We start from the raw sequence: 26,661 nt of genomic DNA on the forward strand, positions 1-26,661 counted from the left end.
CTCTTGCAGAACCATTTGGAGTGCACAGGGGTTCCCCTTGCTCTCTACTCTCTGATTTGGTCTGCTGTGAAAAATGCGCGGGTAGGCTAACAGTCAGCTGTGTGACACTGTGGCCACAGGACTCAGTGTCCACCTGTCCTGTGTGCTGCCTCTCTGTCTTTTCCCTCTGCCAGGAGGGATTATGTTGACTAGTCCCAGGTTAGTGTGGGAAAGAGTTGAGTTGAGTGTTCTCAATCTCAGATCCCGGGCCCAGATCTCTCTGCCAGAAGCAGCCTGGCGGAAGAAGAACTTATATTTGCTGATTCCGAGAGAGTACCAGGTATGGTTGAGTGTCCTCAGATCCAGAGCTTGGGTTTCTCTGCCAGGGGCCGCTGGGTGAGCTGGAGAGGGGGGTGCTGTGTCCTGTGGCAGGCTGCCTCTCTGTCCTTCCTCTCTGACCTTCCCCTCTGCTAAGGCAAGCTTATGGCGGTTCTCTCAGGGGAGTGCCAGAAGGGATTGGGACTTCTCAGTCCAATCCTGAGCTGGAGTTTCTTTGCCAGGGGTCGGGGTGTCGCTGGTGATAGGACTTGGTGCTAGACCTTATTGCGCCTGACCCGGGAGAGTCTCAGGACATGTTGAATGACCACAGTCCCAGATCCTGAGCTGAAGTTTTTTTGCTAGGAGCAGCTGGCAGCACTGGGGTCCCAGCAATGTGAAGCCTCTGTGCGCCTCTTTATCCTTCTGCTCCGCCACAGCAGGGTTATGGCGGCGGTGTTTGGGGGAGTGCCTGAAAGGATTGGGTTTTCTCAGCCTTGATCTCGTGTTGGGGTACAGACAATGTGGTCTGTGGCAGATTCTGCTGGACGCCTCCTGCCTCCTCTGAAGAGGGAGTAGGGATTTTGAGCTGGGTGCACAGTTCACGAGACCTTCCAGGGAAAGATTAGGTGACCTGTGATCAGTCTCGCAATTTTCCTTCCTCGTGGGGTCTTCTTGGGACTGGGACTCTCAGTCTCTGGCTCCCTTGTGCCCATCAATCAGCCTGGGACAGTGATTGGCACACGCAAGCTTGTGGCTCCAGCCAGGAGACCCAAAGTCCGCATTACCGGGGGTCTCTTCGGGGTTCTGTCTGTGCGTCTCAAGAGTGGACCCGATGGATTCCCACGCTGTGGATGCCTCCCCTCACCTGGGAAACACGATCGCTGTAGTTTTAGGGTCCAGAGTTCAGTCTCCTGCTAGCTGCACGGAGAGTGTTGTCCAGCTTCTCAGACACAGTGCTCTCCCGGCGCCACCATCTTGCCCCCCCGCCCCTCCCCCGCCCGTGATTCCTCTCTTAATGATTCTGTAACTGCTTAGGTGTCTCATCTCAAAGATTACAGTCTCTGTGGTGACCTTGTGAGACCAAGGCAAGCTTACCACTCTATCGGAGAATGCCAACTGAATGATACTCTGCTAAGCTTTAAGACAAGACCTGTCAGAGTTGTCCTTAAGGCAGATGCTAAGACTCACAGGCAAACATTGTTCTATGGTAGGGAGTCTTGGGTAATAGTGAGAGGAAAGAGAAAAGGACCGGAAAGTAACAGAAGCACTACAAACAAACAAACAAAAACAATAGAGCCAACTAACCAGGGCCCAAAGGTGTTTACTAAGACTGAAGCATCAATCAAGAACCATGCAGGAACTGGACCTAGAGCCCCTACAAAGATGTAACAAATGGCCAGGTTGCTGGTGAGCCAGCCCCAAGGGCATGAAAGCAGGAATTCCTGCAGCCTCATCAGCTCAGATATTTCTCAGGTTCAGATACAAGGCTTTGAATTGGCCCACTCCAACAATAACACATCGATGAACTACTGGAGTACATGAAAGGGCCAGTCTTACAGACCCAAAACTATAGAATTTCAAGCCACAAAGCAACAACAGGATATCTGATATATGAGAGGAGTCCCAATGAGATTCCAGTATTGATAGAGTAGCAGAAGCCAGAGGCTCTTTACCAGACCAATGAGTCACTGCAATGAACATTTGCAAGCAAAGAAGTGGAAACTAAGAGGTATACTGTGGGACACGCTACAGCTTTCACAAGATTTGTTTTTCTCTGTTGTGGGGGAGGTTACAAAGTTGTAGGGCATGGACAATGAAATAGGGAAACTAGTAGGATTGGGTGCATGACGTAAAATTCACAAAGATCCAATAAGTTTTTTAAAAACTAAAATAAATAAATAGATAGATAAATAAATAGATAGATAAATAAATAACAAACAAATAAATGAATGAATAAATAAATAAATAAATAAATAAATAAATAAATAAATGGTACAGACTAAAGGAAGGTTATATGAATTATCCTACCATCTGGTATCCCAGAAACAGCTGTGAAATCAGTTAACCTCTTTATGACAGTTTTATCACTTCTACAATGGAGCAAGCAAATCTCACAGGATTTCAATGAACAACAACACATAAAATTGTGTAGCAACAATTAGAAAAATGATGGAGGGTAACATTAACATAGTGATGTTGAGAGGACATACTGTGACTTTTATTTCTTACTTATATAAAGAGGCCTTGTGGTGCATCCACAGTTTAGGATTGTCAGTAATAGAGATCATTGCACTAGTATAGACACAAGGGTGTATAATATTCTTGAGATATTTATTTATAAACATAATGAAAGACATTTTGTCACTTTCAATGTGATTCTTATTTATCTAATAAAATAAATTTCTTTATGTCACTTACCTTTCAAATATTAACCTTCAGAATAATTACTAAAGGAGTAAAAAAGTTGAAGAAATTTACTTTATAATTTAACATTTATGTCCTTATCAAAATTTGGTTTGAGGACAAATTTGATTTTAAAAATATTCTCAAGCTGAAACATGAAGTAAGTTGGATGAATTATACTTTCCTGAACCCTCAAAATGTTAGGAAATAAAATATTACTGGAAGGTGCTTAAAATAGAGTATCCATACCTTAAATGGCATCATCAGACTATCCAGTTTACCATCTGTCTCACTATCTGTCTTAAATGAGATGTTAAATATGTGACATTTTATCAGCTGCAGCTGCAGCAATTAGTAGTAGAACTGGTGAGTCTATCTCAACTTGTAAAAACTATCGGGTTCTTCTCTTGCTTCCTCTTTTCTACCTTGATGAAGGCCTCCTTGGTCTCACTCTGATGTAGGGGGCTTCAGAGTCTGAAGTTACTGAAAGAAGATTCTGCTAACAGTTTCATTTATTCTACTGAAAAAGCACCCAACACATATATTCGTAAGTATGGGGGATACCTGGGGCTGTCTTACATTGTGATTGTCTTCTTAAAATTCTATCACTGCCTGCCAAGCTAATCCCTGAATGAAATACATCTTAGTGGCAGTCATTATATCAAATTTAGTTTTCCCTTGTATCATTGTAATATATCAAGGTATACTCATTCATAAATATATATACATATATTTTAACAGGGCAATGAGTAAACCTTGTTCATCAGTAGTTAAGGTCCATCCAATATTGTCTTGCTGGCATTTAAGTGTGTTAATAATAGTTGTGTGACTGTTTAATTTTCTTATCTGCTTCTGTGGTTGCATGGTGTTCCTGAATTCACAAAGAAGACAGTGACCTTAATCACTGCCATTTAAGTAACAAGGTAAGAGACTAAAGCCATTGATTGAGTTTCATAAATTTATTATTTCAACAAGAACAAAGAAGCTGTTTATTCATCCTGAATGGAAATGTAAGAGTCAAATGTTATTCTCTCCAGCAAGGTATGAAGCAGTAAGTAGTACTCAGACATAAATTGTACTTTTTTTTAAAAGTTAGGAGACATTGCTCCTTTACAGACATTTTGAATTGTCCTAGGGACCAGTCCATGGAAAAATCAGGTGAGTTAAACAATGGAGCTTGAATCTGAATTGCAATGTACTTGAATAACTCACATAATTGAAGAAAAGAATTAACTAAATTATAAAATTCCACTTTCTTGTGTTAATAATATCTATCTACATGTATGTGCAACCAATTCACACATCTGTGTGTTTTGAGGGTATCCTTCAACGGTACTAACAGCTAAGTAAATGAACAAGCTGACCCTTGAAATCACAGTCATTGTAACAGAAAGACAATTGTGACACAAGAAAATGTAAAGCTCTACAAAAACAGTAAATACTTGTCTAAGAATTTACAGATCAAGTTCAAGTGGACTGTGGTGTGTGTGTGTGTATGTGTGTGTGTGTGTGTGTGTGTGTGTGTGTGTGTTTAGATCTTTGATATTGTTGTGTGATTTTTTTTTTCCCTAGGAAGACAAGAACAAATGTCTCTTTATCCCAAATAAAATAATGAAGACAGACCAAAGAAATGATTCCACCCAAGCCTAGTTGAGTGAACAGTGAGTGTTTGGCTTTGGAGAAATATGGGCAAGGGCTGGCTTGTAGAAACATGGTGGCTCAAAGGCAGCTGCATAACTAAAGACCCACCCCAGCAGTATTGGATGGCTCACACAGGCTACATCCCTGAATCTCTACACAAGCAGGTAGCAGAGCTCTGCTCTGGTGAGCAATGATAAGGAAGCTCATACAAGAGACTTGTGGTCTTTCAAGTTTCAGCTTTAACTGTCTTTGGATCAAGAGGTTTGTTTACTTCCTGAGTCCTATAGGCCTCCTTTCTCTCTACAGGATGGAGTATTTCAATTTTGGGGAAATGTCTATACAATAGATTTTCCTATCATCTATTGAAGTGTCTGCACAGAGATATCGAATGTTAGCTATGATCTAATATATTTGTAACTGGTCTTTGCTACTTTGTGGGTTCTTCTTTTTCCCACCCTTTATTCCTCCCCTACCACTCACACCCTGGTTTCACACCCTAACACTAGATAGGAGAGAAACAAGGTTAGAGGGGAGAAAGGAAAAAGGAAAAAAAAAATCTCTGAATCTAATTTCTTTAATTCTGTTCCTTCTTTGAACATGGTTACTAACAAATCACAACCCACCTCCCTAAATGACCAACAATAACCGATCCTGTCTTCTGGAGCTCTCACATTTATATACCTTCTGAAAAGTTCCCATAATTCCAAATATTAAATTGTTATTGAATTCAATAACTCCACTACTGAAAAAATTATCTGCAACTAGCAAAACTACATTTTTGCTAGACCACAGGCAAATCATAGTCAGCTGCTGTGGAAAAACTATAGCACATTTTTATAATATTATTGTGTTTTTTAAAGAAACAAAAACTCCAAAATTGTGAGTATATATACACTGGTTACCTTGTCATTATGGGATGATGTGAGATTTCCCCCTCTCAAAGGATTGGTAGACATGACACTATGAATCTGGGATTACTAAATAACTTAGTATTATCAAGTAATGTACAAATGAATTTGAAGACTTCAAGTTACCTTACCTCAAAATGTAACATTTGCATTAAAAATGTAATATTTGCATTAAATTATGGAACTGCTCTTTGTATCTGAAATCTAGTGGCCAAATAAATTAGTCAAGTAAAGCAACTTTGCCAGGGTAAGAGAAGTTCACATTTCTTTCCTGCCCGTTTCCATCCCTAAGGGTGATTCATCTTTAAAAAGATAACTATTTATTAATTTGTTTAAAGTATACATATATGCATATATACATATATATGAATATTATGAGAAAACAAAATTATTTTTTCTCTTACTATTTCTAAAAACTGAATATAATAGATAAAAATGCAGCTATTTGTGAACCACATTGTATTTCTGAAGAACAATAATCTTAGTTTGTTATATCAGGACAAAACTTAAATGAAGAGGAAATTTTCATTTAAAGGATAAATTTGAGTAGAACATTTACTATATGATAGAATGTTACTTCAAATTTCTTATATTCAGCTTATTTTCTGTCTTTGTGGGTAGCAAAACAGCAGAAATTTTGTTGGAGAGCAATAGAAATCAATTGAATGCATTAACATCTTGTGTGCAATGAATTAAAATAGCTACGCAGAGTTACATGTTTTGTTTTTGTTTTAGTTTTTTTTTTTTTTTTCATTGCTCTCTGATTTTCAGGTCCAAAATTCCTATACTTCTTCATTTAAAATAAAACTTCAAGTTTTCAACCTGTATTTAAAGGGCAGATGTTGCTATATATTTGGCTAGCATGCTAATATTAAACTGTCTCTAAACTTTGAAGATTATTTGATATTTATAGACATCTAGGTAAGAGAAATAGATAAATCAATACATATACAAGTAGTTGTGATGGAAATCTGGATAAAAATTAAATATTCAGTCATGAACAGTTTTAATCTGGTGGTCAGGTTTGGTGATCAGTTCTGTTTGTACATAGGAAATGGATTAAATAGAAATTCTAGATATTACTATGCTTTCAAATTCCCCTAGCAATAAGCACTACCATTCTTCCTTTCAATCATAGACTGCTGCTTATGACCATATTTTATATCATACATAGAGTAAGCATTATAAAGAAGAAAAAAGTAATGTATTTGAAGATTTACAGGAAATCACGTAAGTATGCAGGTCGTTACATGACATGCCACTGTTCACATACATTGAAAGTGCTAAACATTGTGAAACAAAGGATGAGTACTCAGTAGGTTTTAGAAGCAAATTAATTTTTCAATTGCCTATAGGATGAATGTATTGGTATCTTTAATGGATTCTTCTTGTATGGCACAGGAATTGTGCATCTCAATGTAGATCACTGACTTTATTGAAAAATTCCTGGGCTAGAATTTATTTTAAAGTGTATAGAAATTATCCAGAAGGTTCTAAAATTTAAAGTTCCAAATAAACCATATAATGAACAAATTTGTTCAACAGGAGAGAGGCACTCATATTTCATAAAGCAATTTTAAAGACAGAAAAATGTTGCTTGAGAGAATTTGTTTTATTCTCACTTTTTTTCTTTTAGATAAAAAGGGAGAATTCAAGCCTGAGGGCAAAGAAAATGAGTCAAATTTGAAGAGTGTCTGTGAGTTAAAGAGAATATGTGGTTATATTTCGATAGTTTATTCAAGAGCAACTATTTCAAGTAAAATGACTACTGGTAACATGACAACAGGGACCATTTGTCACTAATAGACATACTACGCGTTTAGGACTGAGGTACCCTGACTGCGCAAGTTAGCACAGTGGCCTTATTTATAGATATTTATTGTAACTTTTTAAAAAGATAGAAAATCTCCTTGTGCTTGTCCTGAGTGATAAAAAACATGTTTTTGTCTGTCATTGGACATCTTTCTGTTTTGCAGGATTCAGTGTGTGTACCTTCACGGCAGTGCAGTACTGTCAATCACTTGCTCTTAATATGTTGCGCTTAGTAATGTAAGCCATCTCCTTTATCCGCTTCATCCTTCTTTGCTTTTCCTTGCTCTCCTCAGGCTTTATAGTTTTATACTTTTTATTAATTTAAAAGCTGATTGTCAACTTTAACTAAAATCCTTTGCATCTCCATGTTTTTGTGCTTTTAAATTATCATTAGGAAAACAGAGATTAAAATATTTTCCACCAATCATTAAATATGACATGCATTTCCATTTATACTTATTTAATTTATCTCAATTGTATTTATTAATTTATCTCAATTGTTTAAATTTTTTTCTTCTGATGTTGATACATTGCTGAAACTACTCTTATATATTTAATTGTTAAATATTAAACTATTTTGAATTACAAATTTTATTTTTCATTTATACTGCAGATTTATAGATGTTTGATCGATATTGAGATATTTCTCTTAAGTGCAATCTCTCTGTAACATTCAATTATTTAAATGACTTATCTGTTTGCTATTTTCACTTTTGTACATAAAGGCAACATTTAATGTAGGTAAAATTCCAACACCTTGAAGCAAAAAAAAAAAAAAAACAAAAACAAAAACAAAAAAAACCATATTAATAGGAGAAATCCTTCTTTTACTCTGGAGCTTAGGCATCAACATTTCACTATGTTGTATTTTATTTATTTTAAAATTTCTAAACACTCTCGTACATCAAAGAACTTGTCTTTTACTTTTAAACTTAGTATTTTCTCAGTAGCCCAGTCAGTAAGAAATCTTTAAGGAATGAAACAATAACTAGCTTTGTGAGCCTGGGAAAAATTAATACAACACACACACACACACACACACACATACACACACAAATCTCTTTTCACTATTAAATTTTGTAGATCCACGAGGTATATAGTTTTCTCCTCACTATGTAATACCTACTGATTAGCATAGGATTTGTGGTAGTTTGAGTGAGACTAGCCACCATAGGCTTATATATTTGAATGCTTAGTCACCAGGGAGTGAACATGTTTGAAATGATTAATGGGATTAGGAGGTATGGCCTTATTGGAGTGGGTGTGGCTTTGTTGGAGGAAGTACATGAGTGGTGGTGGGCTTTGAGGTTTCAAAAGACCATACCAATACCAGCCTCTCCTTCTCTGCCTGTGCATCAAAATGTAAAATTCTCAAATATTATCCAGTATCTGGCTGACTGCCACAATGTTTCTGCCAGGATAATAATGGACTAAACTTCTGAAATTGTAAGTGAGGCCCCAATTAAATGCTTTTCTGTAAGAGTTACCTGGGTCATGGTGTCTCTTTACAGCAATAAAACAGAGACTAAGACAGAGTCTGACATATAGAAGACATAAAAATAATTCTGAATAATTAAACACTGAAAAGCTTTCCAATAGACTAAATTACCATAGAACATGACAAATGCATTTATTAAAAATATAAATCATAGCATAATTATGCTATAATTTATAATTATGCAGTTTAAATTATTTTTAAGACAACTTTCTGGATATGATTTACTTTTCTTATTAGTTTTATATTTACATTTTATAGATATTAAGGTTACTTTTATTTAGAAATGCGTTTAGGTGCTTACATCATTTCATATCTTCCAAAGTCAGCTTTCAGCTTCCAGCTTCTTACTGGCATTTAATTATTTAAAGTCAAAGAATCTTTAGCTACATCAACTTATTATCAGCACAAGCATTTAATTTCTGAATTTATTGTATTTTCACAGATGATTTTTCTGTTCTAAATGAGTGCTAGCACTACTTATATTTCTGTTGTTGTGATAATGTACCATGACCAAAGCAACTAATAGAATAAAGAGTTTATTTGAGCTTGTGTCTTCAGAGTTATAAACCCTTATTGTTACAGGGAGGCATGGCAGTGGCAGGCATGGCATCAGAAATGAACCTAAGAGATCACAGCCTCTACTATAAGCATGAAGCAGAGAGCATGAACTGAGAATAGAGTGAAGCTTTGTGATCTCAAAGCATACTGCAGTGGCATACTACAAAGCTGTACCACCTACACTTTCCCAAACAGTGCCACCATCTGGGAACAACTTGTCTATGGGGGTCATTTTTCATTCAAACCTCCACATTCCACTCCCTGAGTTCCACAAGTTCATGACCATATTATAATGCAAAATGCACTTAATCTAACTTTAAAAGTCTTTAACAGTTTTTAACACTGTTCTAACTTTCAAATTCTAAAGTCTCCTTTGAGATTCAGCATGACATCTTCATTTTAACCATTTTTTTTAAAAAGCCAAATCTTAAATTAAGATAAATAGTAGCATATAAAATGCCATTCCAAAAAGATATAGTGAGGAAATACTGGAAAGAAGCAAGCACAGAACACAACAGGGGAAAACCTAAGAGTCCATCAAAGCAGGGAAGCATGGCAGTAGGCAAGGATGTTGGCCAGACCAGTAATCTGAGCAATAACAAACTCAACTCCAGGCATGAAGCAATGAGTGTATGGATAAACTAAATAATCTCGTGCCCAGTGAAGCACGCCTCCTGCAAGGCTGCAGGACAGAAACCTCCACAAACAGCTCCAGCAACAGAAACCAAGTTTACAAGCACTCAAGCTTATGGAAAACATTTTTTTTTTATTCAAACCACCACAGTGATCACCAAAATGGATAGAAAAAAGGCTAGAAAGTATTCTTAAAACACCACACATTGCAAACAACATGTTGATAGTAAGAGTGCAGAGTATGGGTAAGAACAAGGACAGAAACAGATGAGCCTCTGCCACAAAAGAGTTAAAGTGCATTAAATTGGAAGACAGTGATGGGAACAATTCTTGACCATTGTTGTTATTTTTTATTCTTAATAACACAATGAATTTCACAATAACACAATGAATTTCAAGACACAATCTCTTAGGATGATTAATCTGAAACACATTTATCAGCAATTTTCCAAATACGTACTTTGTGACTGCTAATAGTAAAAAGAAATAATGCTTTTATCTTTCGGGGTCTAGACAAAAAAATAAGAAATACTAAGAGCACTAGAGTGAAGATAATTTAAAAAGTGATTTTGTGGACAGATGTCAAAAAAAAAAACCCAAAATGGAAAAAAATAGATCAATAGAATTATATCAGTGTTGGAAGTAACAACCAATCCTATAGCTGCTGGACAAACATTGGTAGTTTGCAGTTATTAGAACTTAAAAACAAACAAAAAAATTACTAAAATTCTTGAAGAAGAAATGCTTTCCAGCTTTACTAATGGGGGCCACAAAGCAGTCAGATATACAAAAATCATAGAAACCCATCACTAACAGAACGATTGCATTCTCTCCTTGAACATCACAAAGCATGATGTAGAAGTGTAGATTTGGAGGGCACAAAGGCTAAATGAACCATAAAGTAAAAACATAATAAAATGAAATTTTTACTGGAATATCAACACTCAGAAAAAGATGCTAGTATTTTAGTAAATACCTCAAATGTTAGACTATACAAATACAAGCTTGAAAATGTAATATTGTTCTATTAATTAAATAAGTTCTCAAAATGATGAGTTATACTTTATTCAATGAATGTTCTATGTGTTACAATTTATGTTAATAAATATAACTGTGTTACCATGTAAATGCCTGAATATTTTCATGTAATGTCCCTTAGTTTGTTTATATGCTGCCTTAATTAGTTGTTTTAGACAAATTTTATATTTCTACTTTATTTTTTCCAGTAATTAGGTCTAGGGATGCAGCTCAGTTGGTAGAATGCCATCTAGCATACACAAAGTATTGGGGAAATCCCCAGCACAGCGTTACTGGAGTATGAAATTCTTGCTTATAATCCTAGCACTTCAGAGGTGGAAGCAAAATATTCAAGAATTTGTGACAATCCTCTCAGCTTCAAAGCTAGTTAAAATTCAGACAAACCCCGACTTTATATGTATATAAAAGGAGGCTGACAAGATGGCTCAGCAGGTAGAGACCTGCCATCAAACCTGAGGAGCTGAGTATCCTCTCTGGGACCAAGTGGCTGAAATAGAAACCAAACTCACAAAGGTTATCCTATGTCCTCAAAACGGGTATCATGGTACTTGTGCCGTTCCCACATATGCACACAAAATAATAAAAATAAATAATAAAATGTAAAGAAATTAAAAAGCGAAAGAGTAGAGTAGAGATACATCAAGTCACATAATTAATAGCTGAATTAACACTATTTCTGTAGTGAAAATATACCTTTAACGAGTAGCTAAATAAAATGACATGCAAAACTTAATAAAATGTTAAATTGTCCCTCAGAAATAACAGAATATGTCACATTTATAACTATGCCTTTAAAATAACTATTTCATTCCATTTGACAAAAAATGGATTCTGGGTAGATAATTTTTAAAAATTTATAATTATAAAATGATATTGATTACAAGAATTTTTAAGTAACAATAAATATATTTTCATGTTTTAATATGCATTTTTTAACTTTTGTTGTGTTTAACTTTTGTAGTGAAAGGTAAATGTAAAGATAGTTACAAAAGTATAATTAATTGTTGTAATGCATTTACTTTGCGTTTTTATTTATTTGTTTGTATTTTGTTGTTGTTGTTATAGTTCTTTTCAAGACAGGGTTTCCCTGTGTAGATTAGGCTGGCCTTGAACTCAGAGGTTCAGCTGCCTCTACGTCCTGAGTGCTGGGATTAAAGGCATGTGCCACTACCACCCAACTTTTTTTTTCCATGTATTTGTGTGTGTGTGTTTCTACATATGTTTATCTGTATGTGTATATCCGTGTGTATGTCTGTTTTGTGTGTGTTTTTATGTGTGCTGTGTGTGTGTTACAGTGTGTGTGTGTCTCTGTTTGTGTGTGTGTGTCTGCTGGTATGTGTGTGTGTATGTGTACGGGTCTGTGTGTATGTACAGGTGTGTGTATCTGTGTGTATGTGTCTGTATGTGTGTGGTGTATATGTGGTGTGCGTGTGTTTGTGTGTGTATGTGGGTCTGTAGAGTCATTGGATGGATCTTTCGGAACCGGAGTTACAGATAGTTGTACACTGTCATGTGGTTGCTGGTAATCAGATCTGCATCTGGGAGAACAGACGGTGCTCTTCACTTCTCAGCTATCTCTCCAGCGCTGCATTTAGCTCTTAATTAATTTTCTCTCATAAATTTATCTAACAATAAAAATTATTTTTAACTGGAAATTAGCTTAAACCATTCAAAAATAATTTGGTATTTTCTTGTATGTATATTTGAGATTAAATGCTAAGCAATTTTCATCAGAAACTTGTGAAAACACCCGTAGGAGTGTGAAAAGGTGACTACCTATGTAAAGATTAGAGTTGTGTTTGTTGCTTGTGATACTTAGTCTCAGTTGTCAACATGATGCAATCTAGAATCAAAAGAGAGACCAGCAACTGGGCATGACTGTGGTGAGTTGCCATCACATTAATTTTAGTGGGAAGACCTGCCCATTTTCAGTGGTGCGGACTCCAGGGCTTGGATCCTAAACCATAAAAGGAGAAAGTGAGCTGAGCTTTCATCTTTATTCCATCCTCTTACTGTGGATGTAATATTACTAGGTGCCTCTCTGTTTTGATATTCCCATCAAGATCAACTGTACCTTGTACTGCGAAGTAAAATAAACTCCCATAAGTAGCTTCTGTCAGTCTTGTACAATAGTAACATGAAAAGTCACTAAGACACAGCCTTTTACACTGTCAATTCGATTAACATATTGCATAATTATATTTTATTATAGCCCTATATTGCATAAAGATGTTTTTCTCAACAAAGGCCTATATAGCTATGATAGTCTCAGGAGATTGTAAGTTAACAGTTTTTACTTCCTATTGAAGTCACATGGCAACATTTTCACAACAGGTTCCTGCTGGTGTAAAAAAGTGTAATGTGCTTCTAATCATGTGAAATAATATCAAACAAATAAATGCATAACAATTGATTAGAATAAATGAATACATATTTACCTCATGGTTTTCTTTGTGTGTATGTTACATGTATGTATGTTTGTCTGTGTCTCTCTGTGTATATGCATGTATGTTTACAAGTATATTGATATGGGTGCATGTGAGCATGTATGCAAGTGCAAGTTCAGATGACAACCAGAAATTGTCATCAGATGTCTTTCTTGATAGCTCTCCAAGATATATTTTGAGTCAGGGATTCTCACTTTCATTAAGATATGGCAGAGTCAATTAGCCTAGATAGCCATCTTGGAAGAACACTGTAGTCTATGCTTCCAGTGAACTCAGACTACAAACACGCAGTGTTATTTATCTGGAAATCCAAAGTTGAGTTCCCATGCTTTTGTGACCAGAGCTTTACCTAATGAGCCATCTCCATAGGAGATAGTATCATCTCCTATGATACTTTTAACTCTGCTTAGAATTTACTAAGTATATTTATTTTACATTCTTTAGACTGTACTCAACACATCCTTCATTATGAATCCTATGCAGCCTTGACATCACTGAAGACATCTCCATGCTTGCTGTTGCACTGGAGTCTGCTGTGGGACAAAATATAGAGACAGTTCCTGATGATTCTCATTCTGTGTTAATGTAGGGTAATGTTTGTTTCTCTGTCTTAGTTTTTAACAAAAGTATGAAGATTAAAAATCAGTAAAGAAGACATGTAAGATGGCTTAGTGGTGAAGCTCAGATGCCAATGCCCTGATAAACCTGGACTCAGTCACCCATGACCAACGTTGTAGATGGAGAAAACATATTCTTACAAGTTATTAAAAGACTTTCAAATATATATGTTGGCATGCAGCTCCTTCTACTGCTAAAAAATAAATATGTTCCAAAATCTTTCCTGGACACAATATTTCTCCAACTTTCAGCATTCCTTCGTTGCCTGTTTTTCTACTTTTGTTATCCAATATTTAATGGTCAGCTCTGAAAGCATCCATAGAAGTAACATTAGTCAGACTGTGGTGGTTTGAATGCGAATGACCCCCATAGGTTCACATATTTTAATGCTAAGTCCATAAACTGGTGTAACAGTTTTGGAAAGGATTATAAGGTGTGACCCTGTTGGAAAATGTAAATCAATGAATGATGAACTTTGAGGTTACAAAAACCCAGTGTCTCTCTCTGTGTCTGTTCCAGCACCTTGTCTGCTTGCCTGCTGCCATTCTTCTTGACATGATGGTCATGGACTCACCCCCTGAAACTGTAATCAAGCCCCTAATCAAATGCTCTCTGTTATAAGTTTCCTTGGCCTTGTGTTTCTTCAGAACACTAGAAAAGTATGGTCGATACAGAATGAGAATATATATATAATGAAAAAAGAAGGCAGATTAATTTTATATTTAATGTTATATTTCTATAACAACTCGGTTACTTTCAAACATGTCAATTTAATATAAATTAAATTTATTCATAGGGGTAAATGTTATAGAAAGAAATTAATATAACTTGACATAATTCTAAAGCCCCTGCTTTTTTCCCTAATGGTAGCAATGACTTTGAAAATAAGATTAAGCAGAAAGAAAAAAAATTAAGCTGCCTGTCTACATGTAAAAAATGCTGTCTACCTTGCACAGTTAATTGGTTTGAAAAAGCAATTTTCATTATAAATTTAATTTGAAAATTAATATACAGTGACCCTCATAATAACTTCCTCAATGCCCTCAAGGATTTGCATAGCACAAAATTAAGGAAGGTCCCTTCTCATTATTGTCACTATGGTGGAAAAAAGTAATCACTTGCTTTTATTAGTCCACATCACCCTCCTCTATTATGTTATCACCCATAATGAAATGACTTATAAATGAAAGCAACTGATGCACATGTATGCACACATTATAAACTCAAAACTTATTAAATCACTCTCTATAAAATAAATCATGTGGACATGTATGTGGACATTAGATAAAATTTGTAACATGCCATTATATATATATAGAGAGAGAGAGAGAGAGAATAAAAATGTCATTAAACATATAGTACTTGATTACATTTAATGCAGTGTATTTTTCCCTTGACTTCCTATTTCACTGGACAATATTACTTTAAGAATTAAGCCTAAGTCTCCTCTTCATACCATGTCAAGAAAAGATATTATGCAACCCTGTAGCTGTAACTATGACATGTGATAACAGGCAATGTTTGTTAACTCATTCAGCCTAATAATATCTAGCACCTATGAGATCAGTGCAGATATTGTCAGGGAATTGTACATGAGATTACTTTTCCATGGAAAGTTTTCCTAGAAAACCAGCATGCTTACATTTCTACTATTCTGGCATCTGGTCAAAGATTTATAAACATTGAAACTAATATGGTAAATTTCATCACTATGTCCTCCCACCTTTTTTTTTTATTTTAGTACATAAAATATCTTGAATTATACTGGAAAAAATTGTAAATTCCATATAGTTTACATTTATAACAAATCTGTTAAATTACTTTTATTTATTTTTTTTTTAATTTTTTTATTTTTATTTTATTTTTCTTTTTAGTTACATTTTGTTAACTCTGTGTCCCAGCTGTATCCCGCTCCCTCATTCCCTCCCCAACCCCACACTCCCTCCCTGGTCTCCTCCCTGCCCCTTTCCAAGTCCCCTGATAGGGGAGGACCTCCTCCCCTTTCATCTGACCCTGTTTTATCAGGTATCTTCAGGGCTGGCTGCAAAGTCCTCCTCTGTGGCCTAACAGACTGCTCCTCCCCTGGGGTGGGGGTCAAACAGCCTGCCCTTGAGATCCTATTAGAAATAGTCCGTGTTCCCCTTACTTTGGAAAACTACTTTTAATAAAAATGTTATATAGGAATCCTATAATTATTTCATGTTTTATATGAACTACAACCTGAAACACATGTTTTTATTCTCACATATATTTTATTTTCACTTTATTTTAGAAGATATTATAAGTACAGTTCATATGTTCAGGCTTTTGTTTTCAATGTTATTAATTTCTAACTTAACTTGAAACATTTGAATTTGTTTTATGTATGCACTGACATGGTACACCATGACATACCACAGAATCCAATGCTTTCACATTTATTCAAGAATTAAAAATATGCACAACTGGTTTTATAAGAAGGACAAGGTGAAAACTGCTTTCATAATACATGAAAGATAGGTTCTTCATTGTGTTTTATTTTCAACTAAAAATAAGCAGGGAGTGATGGTAGGCGTCAGTTAACCCAAAGATTAGGACACAGAAGCAGCACACGGACAATGAGAGACTAGTCTTGGCTGAATTCTTTAACAAAACAAAACAGTAATAAAAAATAAAGTAATGAGTTAAAACAAAATAATAATAATAAGAGTAATAATAATAACAATAATGGAAGAAACAATCTTTTACCCCTTGCATGCAGTATCATTTCTCTTGTGCATACGTTGGTTTTTCAAATAGTCGATGGTTTGGGGAATGTGGAATGAGGACACAAAAGCATCTGTGAACATTCAGTGTGTCAATTGCTGTTGAAGCCTAAGCATGACATGCTGGATCCCACACTCAGCATGTGCTTCTGAGATCAGTCCCTCAACTGACTTGCCTCAACATTGCATTTTCTTTCTCCATTCACATCACTCAGTAATGTGAAACTACTTCAAATGGTTTCCTTTCCATCTTTTTTCCAATTTTTTTTTCTTTCAAAGATGAGAAAGGTCACAGAACCTGACTCTTTGTCATGATGTTCCTGAAAATAGCACTTCCAGCTGTGAGATGGACACTGTACATGTAATAACCTTCTTTCTTTTTTCCTTCCTTCCTTCCTTCCTTCCTTCCTTCCTTCCTTCCTTCCTTCCTTCCTTCCTCCTTCCCTCCCTCCCTCCCTCCCTCCCTCCCTCCCTCCCTCCCTCCCTCCTTCCTTCCTTCCTTCCTTCCTTCCTTCCTTCCTTCCTTCCTTCCTTCCTTCGTTTTGGCTTTTTCAAGACAGGAATTTCTCTGTGTAGCCCTGGATGCCCTGGAACTAACTCTGTAGATCAGGCTGGACTCCCTACCCTGCCTCTGCAGTCTGTACTGGGATTTGCTGGCTGTTTTCTAAAGTCAGTGCTGAGACACTACATGGAAGCATCCAGGGCCTTCAGGTCTCTCTATACCTAAATTCTCCTCTCTTGAACAATGTGAACAAGTTTCTCTGGTTTCTCAGGATGAAATATACCTAAAGGAGCAGGAAGATGCTGGAGAAAGTGAGAGAGACAGTCACAGATCACACTCACTATGATGATAATGACTTTGAACTCATTTTCTTTCTTAGGTTCGGTCTATTTTCTCAATATTTGTATTCTCTATTACTTACGTCACTGTTTCTGTCATAAAACATGATGACTAAGACAGATTTTGGCTTCAGTTCCAGAGGTTTGGGGTCCACAATGGCCAGGATAGCATAGAAGCAGGGAAGATGTATTTCATAATTTCATAATTATGAAATTTCATAATTTCCCTGTTTTTAATGCTGAGTAGTGTTCCATTGTTTAAAAGTACCACAATTTCTGTGTCCATTCCTCTGTTGAGGGACATATAGGTTGTGTCCAGTTTTTGGCTATCACAAATAAAGTTGTTATGAACATAGTTGAGCAAATGTCCTTATTGAATGGTGGGAAATTTTTTGGATATATGCCTAGGAGTGTTATATCTGGGTCTTGAGATAGCTCTAGTTTTCTGAGAAAGTGCCAGATTGATTTCCAAAGTGGTTGTACAAGGTGATTTTTCCACCAGCAATGGAGGAGGATTCCCCTTTCTCCACATCCTCTCCAACATGTGCTGTCACTTGAGTTTTAGATCTTAGCCATTCTCATGGGTATAAGGTAAAATCTCAGGGTTGTTTTGATTTGCATTTCCCTGATGACTAAGGATGCTGAACATTTCTTTAAGTGAAACAGAGTGGTCGATCAATGAAATTTTTGACAAAGAAGCCGAAACAATACAATGGAAACAAGACAGCATCTTCAACAAATGATGCTGGACTAATTGGGTGTCTACATGTAAAAAAAAAAAAAAAACAAAAAAACAAAAAACAAACAAACAAACAAACAAACAAAAAAAATGCAAATAGATCCATACTTAACAACCTTGCATAAAACTAAAATCTAAGTGGATCAAAGACCTCAACATAAAATCAGACATACTAAATCTGTGAAGAAAAAGTGGGGAAGAGGTTAGAACTCATTGGCACAGGAGACAGCTTCCTGAACAGAACACCAACAGCACAGGCTCTAAGACCAACAATCAATAAATGGGACCTCATGAAACTGAAAAGCTTCTGTAAAGCAAAGGACACTGTCGTCAGAACAACACGACAGCCTACAGACTGGGAAAGGATCTTCACCAAGAGTGGGATTGAAAGGGAATGAGGGAGAGTGCTACAGCTGGGATACAAAGTTAATAAACTGTAACTAATATAAAAAATAAAATTTTAATTAAAAAAAATAAAAAATTAAAAAATGGGGTACAAACCTAAACAGAATTTTCAATTCCTGACTCTTAATGAGTTTTCCTCTTTCCTCCAAAAGGGAATGTTTTAACTATAAGGAAAGAACTGTACAGCAACAGGCACTAAGGATGTTATATTTGGGGTCTTCTTTTGTCTCTTGGCAAGTTTACCACAGTATAAAATGCAATACAATTGCTGGATGTGAAGTGTACAGAGCAAGTGAATTTTTTTCTTGTTCCTGCTCTGCAATTTTTTTTATCATCATCATCACTTTAGTTAGGGGCCAGATACTTTTGTGGTATAGTGGGCTCTTCATCTTAGTTTGAAGATATGATGGCTGAAGAAAAATTTGTATCTAGGCATGATTAAAGGAGTTATACCTCACTTTTGTTTTCTCTAATTCACTGTTTCATTTGCTGCATAAATTTTCTCTGCTTGCATATAAATATACTTGACAGGGAAGAAAACGACATAGTCCTCACTCTTTGTTTTCTTCCATTAATCTGGTAATAGAAAAAAGATCAGATTCTCAACACTAACTGTCTATGTTTCTTTTTACAACAAAAGGAATTATTTGTTTATAATCACATGTGGTGGTTTGGTGGATTTAATAATGCATGTTTTTATAAATTTATTTGTCCTTGAATTTTAATCTTTTTAAATTTTACATATGTATTTGAATTTGTGTGTGTGTGGTATATGTGTGTGTGTGTGTGTGTGTGTGTGTGTGTGTGTGTGTGTATGTCTAATATGTGTACAGGTATTCATGTAGACAAGAGAAAGGGGTTGGGTTCTCTGGAGCTGAAATTATATGTGGTTGTGAGCCAACACACATGAGAGCAAGGAACAGAATGAGAGTTCTCTAGAAGAGTGGGATTGGCTCTTTAATTCTGTGCCAACTTTCCAACTCCTGACACATGTTTCAAAATGGAACAATATAGCAAGACTTTCTCCAATGTGCCAGTTTTATAAATAATGGCACAGAGGTTTTTAATATTATTTATTTCTTTATTTTAATTTTTATTTTTTAATATTAGTTACAGTTTATTAACTTTGTATTCCAGCTGTTGCCAACTCCCTCATTCCCTCCAACCCCACCCTCCCTCCCTCATCTCCTCCCTACTCCTTTCCAAGTCCACTGATAGGGAAGGTCTTCTGCCCTTTCCATCTGACCCTAGCTTATCAGGTTTCTTCAGGACTGGCTGCAATGTCCTTCTCTGTGGCCTAGCAAGGCTGCTCCTCCCTCACGTGGGGGCAGGGTGGAGGTCATGAGTTCATGTCATAAATAGTCCCTTTTCCCCTTACTAGGGTACCCACATGGCTACTGAGCTACCATGGGCTTCATCCAAGCAGGGGTTCTAGGTTATATTCATACATGGTCTTTGGTTGGAGAAACAGTCTCATAAAAGACCCCTGGGCCCAGATATATTTGGTCCTTGTCCTGTCCTCTCCAGGTTATACTCACTCTCTCTTCTTTCATATGATTCCTTGCACTCTGCCCAAGCTTTGGTTATGAGTCTCAGCATCTGCTTTGATATACTGCTAGCTAGAGTCTTTCAGAGGCCCTCTGTGGTAGGCTCCTGTCCTGTTTCTTGTTTCTTCCTACTTCCAATGTCCATCCCATTTGTCTTTCTAAGTAAGGATTGATTATCTTATCCCGGATCTTCTTTCTTGTTTAGCTTCTTTAAGTGTATAGATTTCAATATATTTATTCTATCTTTTGGGTCTTGTATCCACTTATTAGTGAGTATATACCATCTGTGTCTTTCTGCTTCTGGGATGCCTCACTCTGGATGATGTTTTTCTAGATCCCACCATTTGCCTGCAAATTTCATGATTTCTTTGTTTTTAATTGCTGAGTAGTGTTCCATTGTGTAAAAGTACCACAATTTCTTTATCCATTCCTCCATTGATAGAATTCTGGGCTGTTTCCAGGGTCTGGATTACAAATAAAGCTGCTACAAACATAGTTGAGCAAATGTCCTTGTTGTGTACTTGAGTATCTTTTGGATATATGCCTAAGCCTTGAGATTTCACCTTACACCCACAGAATGGCTAAGATCAAAAATTCAAGTGACAACACATGCTGGAGAGGTTGTGAGGAAAAGGGAACCCTCCTCCGTTGCTGGTGGGAATATAAATTTGTACAACCACTTTGGAAATCAATCTGGCGCTTTCTCAGATAACTAGGAATAGTGCTTCCTCAAGATCTGGCTTTTAATATTTTAAACTTAGGCCTTTTAGCTAGGGTAGTCTCTCCCAGCTAATCCTAGCACCACACCCTGACATGTGGCTGACTAGCTTTACCCCTCTGCTCCTATCTGGTACTTTTGTTCACCAACCTGTTCACTGGTGAATGTCCTAGTCTCCTCTCTCTCCAGAGGTAAGTGAGGACAGTGAATATTTACAAAATATTAGACAGGTGCTAGGCCATAGAAATAAAAATACCATGATCTGGCTAGTACTTAGCTCTTTGTAGGTTTAGCAATCAACAATTGAATTTGCAGAGACAAACTTTCACATGATGTACCCCAACAGAATATATGTAGGATTTCAATATAAAGTATATTGAAATTATTGTCATCATATGACATTACTCAAGTGAATTTATAAAACTGTTAGTTTATTGATATTTTTCAGAAAAAGAAAGTAAAAGGAGAAAAGCAGAAAAATGAGAAAATATGATCCTAGAGAAAAAATGATTTCATTTAAAAACACTTAATAATTTAATATTTAAACAGCATGATGGAGGAACAAATATGAGAACTTCAGAAATACTCAGAGGGAATCAAGGATTATATCAGCATAAACATTCATACTCCTGATTTTTTTATGTTGCTTTGGTAATTTCATGAATGTCATAACTGAATAATATTATGTAAGTCAGAGAACAATACGAAGATTACTTGCACCATTCCCAATGTACCTTTTTTCTGCTTCTGTCAAGGTGTGAGCTCTAAGCTATTCTGCAGTCACATCTCTGCTCTTTCAACATGGACTCTAACCCTCTGAAACTGTAAAGCCAATTAAACACTTCCTTGTATAATGTATCTTGGTCATGATTTTTTGTCATAGTAAGAAAAAAGTAACTAATACAAGCAGCATTTTTTAAAATTAATTCAGTAGTTTTGTGAACTTAATCAGTAGTTTATTTTAATTAATTCAATTTAAATTTAAATATTTTGAATAGCTATTGAGCAATTCAGTTCATGTTTGGAAAAAGTGGAGTAGCTAAATCAATCTCTCAGTGAAATGTATTCAAGTTTCTGTTTAATATATATACAGTAGAATAAAATATGATTCTGGTTTTAAGGACCCATTAATAAGTATAATGTATAAAATATCTAATAAAAATCATTTTGGTACATAAAATATGTATTTTGTACTGAATAGTTTTTTAAAATTAATTTACCTTTAAAAACTTTTTAAGGTAATAGTAGTACAAATGTTAAATATATAGAGATCATGCTGTAGTATAACCTATACAGGCCACGTGAAGAGAATCTACAGTGAGGAAGGAAAAGAACATTATTGTTTCAGTATTTACTACTTTACTCATACAAATATTTCATTGATAGATAAATAGACAGAGAGACAGATGATAGATAGATAGATAGTTAGATAGTTAGATAGGTACATAGATAGATAGATAGATAGATAGATAGATAGATAGATAGATATCTCTAAGTGGTGAGAATTGCCTTCTTTATGTTAATATTTGCATTATTTATTGTTTTCTTTTTCCATTTAGTAAAAAAAAGAGAAGAAAGTAAGCAAAAATACTAAGGCATGTAAAATATTTTTTACAGAAAGTAAAATGAAAATGTTATAAAATATTACCTGGTGATAAGTTTTTTTTTATTTTAATATAGTGACTGCTTTCTGTATATCCTATACTACATCATATAAATGGTGATTACATTTTATTAGAGCTTTTAAAATATTTTTGAAATTAAAGCTCTAAAAATCTCAGTGCATATCCATTTGATTATGACATATTATTTTTTTTGTTTTACCTTGAAGTTTTTATATGTTTTTATGTTTGATATAAGGTCTCAAATAGTCAAGGTTGACCTTGAACTACTGATCTTCCTACTTCCTACTTGTAGCCAAGGTATGTGCCACCATACCCAGCTAATTCCTGGTATCATCATTAGAGTTTGTGTGACCACATAATTTTTGTTTACAAAGGATAACCAGTTATTTTATCTGAATTATTATAATATAATTAATGAGAAAACATGAGATGTACAGTGAAGTAATCATTAAAACACAAATTATAAGATCAGATAAAATTGACATTCAAAATTTTAAGGGATAGCATATGCTGAACATGTATCAGGTCCTTAGTCTTATTCCTATCATGACAAAACAAACAAATGAATATAGAATTAAACACAATGAATTAAATTTATTATGCAGGGCACACTATGAACAAAAATACAGAGATACAGAAAAAAGCTATGTTCTTAAATCATTGAACAAATCATACATATAAGCATGCACAGCACAGAACAGTGGCGCTGTTTGATGTGCTCTGCAAAGCCATCATTTAGACTTATCTTTCACGTACTACTTAGTGCATTTCAGTTTTCAATAAGCAAGGTGAATGTTTACAAAATGCAAGAAGCTAAGCAATATTTTTGGAAAGTCTTCTACTTACCACAGTTTTGCAATAAAGAAGCCTAGGTTCAGACAGGAGCATTCCTAGTGTGGTACATCCAGAGACCGAGGTTGGGAGTTTGAACTAAGGCAAGGTCATTCCAGAGATTTTGTCCTTGGATATTGTGAGAATAGAAACAACATCCTGAGCAGCCTTCATTAACCACTTGTATCCCACCACAAGATCACCAGTTGCATTTCTTCCTAGGGAGCTGTTATGGAGAAATAATGGATTGTTTTTAATGCAGTAAAAATCTGTGCCTTTCTTGTAGTTTGCTTGCACTGGTGGTTGTACCTTGTCACCTTCAATGCTGTGTTTCTCAGAGTCAATGATGAGAACATATGGTTGCTTTAAGTCTCCTTTCTGGAAAGCACAAATTGGCACAGAATGAAAGTTCAGTGTTAGTATGCATAAACTTATTTAAATACATCTATTTCCTCTAATTATTTCAGTATTATTGACTTATATAAATGATGGCATGGTGATAATAGGGATGTTACATTAATTTATTTTCAGCATTATGATCATGTCCACTAAGAGATTTTTTGTAGCAACTAATTGAAACAATGATCCATAGAAATGCTACTGAAGAGAATTAATACAAAAACAAACAACACAAAGACCAAGCTATTATCCTATTAACAGTAAGAGCAGAATAAATTCTTTTTTGTGTTGTTAACAGAGCTTTCCAGAAGAAACGATTTTTTTTTGTTTGTTTACCAATTTACCACCAATTGGAGAAACATCTGTCTAAGCCCACAGGCAGAGCAAAGCGAAAACAACAACTTCATTCAATTATGCAAAGTGCAGGTGAACAATTGTACAAAGCAAACTGGCCTGAGAATCTGCTCAGAGAGTTGAAGGCAGCAGCATAGAAGAAAGAGTTTGTGACTTAAAAGAAGACTGTACTGCTAAACTCTTCAAGATGGAGAAATACCTATTCCTCGATGTACATGTTTGTATATGTGTGTGGATGGTGTGGGAGGGAGTGTGCAAAAAAGAAGAATTGAGAAATATGTTTCCATGTTGGAAATTTTTCTCTACATGGAATTCTTTCATTATTTCTGGATTAGTAATCTTCACTTTCTTTGAGAGTAGTAATTTTATAAACATTGTGATAGTATTTATCACAGACTGTCATCTTTATAGAGGGTCGTGTACACTATCCATTAAAATTATTTTACAGAAAAGCATTTTGTTTCTGGGGTAAAGATCAGGAGTAAAATGCTGGCCTGGCATGAAAAGCGCTGGGCTCCACCTCAAACACTGAAAGCAAAATGAAACATAATACGCCCAGCCAAACAATAAAACTACAAACCTATTAATCTGTATTTAATTATATCATATACACTGCTGCCATAACTCAATATACTTACTCTATTATTGAATAAAATATTAAGCAAGTTCAACACAATGAAAGAAAAAACTGGGAATTTAAGAAATGTGATTGCTCACAAAACAAATTAGACAATGATAAGGACATTCACAGACTGCTTAAAGCTACTTGGAATTTTCTTGTGTTTCATATTAATCCAAGAGGAAAATGCTTAATGAGAGGGGAAAATATTTCTGGCTTCCTATAATAAAAGTTATGATTCTAGTTATTCTAAAAGTATATTCTCAAATTTCATAAAATTTCTAATAGTATCAAAAATGATAGGATAGTTCTTGGTATAAAACAAAGAAAATATGATGAAAGTCAAATATTCTAATTTTCATAAAATACCTAGGTCATTAATGCAATATTCACAGATTTAGTATTCAAATATAAAAACTAATGGTACATGATGAGATAGTAATAACAAAAAGATACTGCTTAATTTGTGAAATTTTGTAGATCAAAAATCTATCTGTAATTATTAATCTCGTTCATTCAATTGAACTAATCAAGCAAATTTTCATACTGCATAAATTTAATTATGCCATACATAATCTCCAAACTTTTGCATGTTGCCTGGAAATATCAAATAATAGCATAAATTTTTGTTTTAAATACTTAAATTCTGCTTTAATAGAAAAATATTATGTCAGAGGCAGTCCCTCTTCCCATTACTATGTAACCCATTTGGACACTGAACTGCCATGGGCTACACCTGTGCAGGGGTTCCAGGTCATCTCCACGAATAGTCCTTGGTTGGAGTATGAGTCTCTGGGAAGTTCCCTGTGTTCAAATTATCTTGTTCTGTTGCTCTCCTTGTGGAGTTCCCATCCCCTCCAGCTCTTACTATTTCCCACTTCTTACATAGAATTCCATTCACTCTGCCCATCAGTTGGCCATCAGGCTCAGCATCTGCTTTGACAGTCTATACTGCAGAAGCTTTCGGAGGCCCTCTGTGGCAGGTTTCAAGGCTGTTTCCTGTTTTCTTCTGGCTTTCAGAGGCCCTCTGTAGCAGGTTCCGAGGTTGTTTCCTATTTTATTTTTCTTCTGATGTCCATCCTCTTTGCCTTTCAGGATGGGGATTGAACATTTTAGTTAGGGTCCTCTCTTTTGCTTAGTTGGTTTAGATGTACAGATTTTAGTGGGTTTATTCTATGTTGTATGTTCATATGAGTGAGTATATACTGTGTGTGTCTTTTTGCTTCTGGGACAACTCACTCAGGATGATCCTTTCCAGGTCCCACCATTTACCTGCAAATTTCATGTTTCCTTATTTTGCATTGCTGAGTAATACTCCAATGTATAGATGTACCACAGTTTCTGCATCCATTCTTCAGTTGAGGGGCATCTGGGTTGTTTCCAGCTTCTGGCTATTACAAATAAAGCTGCTACAAACATGGTTGAGCAAATGTCCTTATTGTGTACTTGCGCCTCTTTTGGGTATATGCCTAGGAGTGGTGTGACTGGATCTTGAGGAAGCGCTATTCCTAGTTGTCTGAGAAAGCGCCAGATTGATTTCCAGAGTGGTTGTACCAGTTTACATTCCCACCAGCAGTGGAGAAGGGTTCCCCTTTCTCCACAACCTCTCCAGCATGTGTTGTCCCTCGAGTTTTTTATCTTGGCCATTCTGATGGGTGTAAGGTGAAATCTCAGGGTTGTTTTGATTTGCATTTCCCTAATGGCTAATGAGGTTGAGCATTTCTTTAAGTGTTTCTCTGCCATTCGATATTCCTCTACAGAGAATTCTCTCTTTAGCTCTGTTCCCCATTTTTTCAGTGGATTACTTGGTTTGTTGCTTTTCAGCTTGTTTAGTTCTTTATATATATTGGATATGAGTCCTCTGTCAGATAAAGGGTTGGTGATGATTCTTTCCCAATCTGTAGGCAGTCGCTTTGTTTTGATGACGGTGTCCTTTGCTTTACAGAAGCTTTTCAATTTCATGAGGTCCCATTTATTGATTGTTGAT

The sequence above is a fragment of the Psammomys obesus genome, unplaced genomic scaffold, assembly GCF_907164565.1.
Source record: "Psammomys obesus unplaced genomic scaffold, mPsaObe1.curated_primary_1811, whole genome shotgun sequence".
NCBI classification, from domain to species: Eukaryota; Metazoa; Chordata; class Mammalia; order Rodentia; family Muridae; genus Psammomys; species Psammomys obesus.